The 2,588-nt window shown below is 44.7% G+C and overlaps 1 non-coding gene across 1 annotated transcript; it reads right to left on the bottom strand.

Moving 5' to 3' along the window:
• Window positions 1-820: 820 nt before the first annotated feature.
• Window positions 821-1,011, bottom strand: LOC121442528. The gene has a single exon (XR_005973569.1). It is a non-coding gene; the product is annotated as a U2 spliceosomal RNA (small nuclear RNA).
• Between the last annotated feature and the right edge of the window lie 1,577 nt (window positions 1,012-2,588).

Raw genomic sequence — 2,588 nt, 5'->3', positions numbered from 1 at the left:
CAGCCTGAGCCACCATGACCCACTGAAAAAGCTGTTAATGAGAAACACTCCATCCTTAGAACTGAAGAGATGGTGCAGCTGTCAGTTCTGAGTTCAATTCCCAGCAACCACATGGTGGCTGACCGCCATCTGTAATGAGATCTGAGGCCCTCTTCTGGCCTGCAGGTGTACATGCACGCAGGACACTGTATACATAATAACTTAATTTAAAAAAAAACACTCTAACTTCACAGCCACCCAAAAAACCCTCTTAATTGGATAACATATTTAAATGTTTCCAGCTATTTTTTCTGTATGACAGAAAGTAAAATACCAAAGAGGGCTGAATTTACTTAATTTAATTTTTCGGGATAATATGTCTGCTTATTAAAGGGAGCTGGTGACCATATGAGTGACTTGCAGAGACATACAAGTTGTCTTTCTAGAAAACTTGTATTTCATAGTGATCTGGTCCCTGGGTGGGAGGTGGGAGTTCCTAGCGGCGACAGCAGCTGCCACTCAGAGCAAAGTAACAAGGTACTTCCCAGTAATAAACATTTAAAATACTTTTAGTCCCAACTCTCAGGAGGCAGAAGCATGCAGATCTGGTTGACAAACTGAGTTCCAAGAAAGTCTGGGCTACACAGAGAAACCCTGTCTCCAAAAGCAAACACATAATAAACATTTAATTTCTCTGACCGTGGGGAGAAGGCAAATGCAAAGGAAATACTTAAATCCAACCTGAACCCAACGACAGAAAAAGCTACTAGAAACACCACACATATACAGATACGCAAACGACGTGCAAGCAACTTTTTTAAAACCAGAGCAAATGCCCCCAAGGGGATGCACCGTTCCTGGAGGTACTGCAATACCAGGTCGATGCGTGGAGTGGATGGAGCAAGCCCCTACTCCAACTCCTAGTTCCAAAAATCCATTTAATATATTGTCCTCAGATAGAGGACGTATCAGATATTAAACTGATAAGAACAGATACTACACTTGATCTTAGCCAAAAGGCCGAGAAGCGATACCGAACCTCAGCCCCGGGGACCATGCCGTCCTCTCATTGTCCCGCTTCAACTCGTGGTGACCTTCGAGCAGGGCTCTGTCTCCCTCCTGTGCCCTCCACCTCTCCTGGCATCAACACCGGGCTCTGCCACAAATTTATTATATCCCCAGGTTTCACGAGAAACTTCGCACGCCTGAGAGACCCTCGCCTTTCTCCCCCAACAGAAGCGTGGTCGCCGAGAGATTTGCATGCTCCGCCCTGCCGCGCAGGGGCGTGGCCACCGCGAGCCGACTCCACCCCGGAGCTGTCAAGGCATCCCCCGTTGTGTGGGACGACAGGCTGCAGACTTGCTCTTCTGTTGCAAGTGAAGGACCGAGCAAAAGGTGACCCGAGGGGCTGCAAAGCGGTTAATAACAATAATAACAATAATAACAACAACAACCAAAAACCACCGCGGGGCACAGAAGCTTATCAGCTAGCTGAGACCACAGCCAGAGATGGTGTTTGTTAGGCTGTGGCAAAAAGGCCAGTTTCTGAATCCACTTTTTATAGTAGGGGCACCAAGCATTAGCAATGAACAAAGGAATTTTTACGATCTTGTCCTGACCTGTGGGTCAGTCAACAGAGACCCTAAGGAGAGGAGTGAGTTTTAATGTCAATGGGTAACTAGGCAGTTATCGGGAAATATGTTTTAGAGTAGATTACAGCAAAAGTCACTAATTGCAGGAAAACAGATATCTTTAGCAATTAGTCAGAAAAGGAACTGCTAGTAATACTAGAAGGTTGATAAATCAGAATATTTGGTTCTTAGGCTGAGAACTTAGAAGATAGCAGAAAGTTCTTCACACTATCTCAAGGTAAAACTCAGATACAGACTGCTATACTTTACAACCTCCGTTACCAGAGCTCATTAGTCAAACCAGGTATTTGTACTGTGTTTCACTGTCTCTCCTGGTACCTCCAGACAGTGTATACTGAAGCTCCATGCCTCCCCTTTAATGGTGCCAGTTACCCATAACAGAGACAGTGCCTAACCCGGAGGTCACATATCTCTATCTCCTAAAGGTTAACTCAGTTCACACCTGTCGTTTATCAAGGATGGCTAGGACACTACTCTCAATTTGCAGGGAGAAGCTCTGGCCTTGTAAATAGAACAGCCAGTTGTAAAATGGAATGACCTAAACTGTTGGAGGCTTCCCAAGCATCTGAGAAAATAGCTCACTGTGAATGACTGATCCTTGATCTGCTGAGAAAGCTGCTGACAGTCTGTTCTCATTCTCCTAGACTTATAACTTTATATTTATTTATTTCTACATTCTTATTTTTATAAAATATTTATTTATACAATGTTCTGTCTGTATGCCTGCAGGCCAGAAGAGGGCGCCAGACCTCATTACAGATGGTTGTGAGCCACCATGTGGTTGCTGGGAATTGAACTCAGGACCTTTGGAAGAGCAGGCAATGCTCTTAACCACTGAGCCATCTCTCCAGCCCCTCTACATTCTTATTTTTAGAATCTACATTTTTATTTTCTTATTCTTGGACTCTTCAGCCCAAGCTTGTAATCCTAGCACTCAGGATCTGAGGCAGGAGGATT

The sequence above is a fragment of the Microtus oregoni genome, unplaced genomic scaffold, assembly GCF_018167655.1.
Source record: "Microtus oregoni isolate MIOR12 unplaced genomic scaffold, Mior012 000091F_ref0000469, whole genome shotgun sequence".
Lineage (NCBI taxonomy): Eukaryota > Metazoa > Chordata > Mammalia > Rodentia > Cricetidae > Microtus > Microtus oregoni.
The sequence above is the reverse complement of the archived record's forward strand: the minus strand, read 5'-3'. Positions and strand labels throughout refer to the sequence as shown.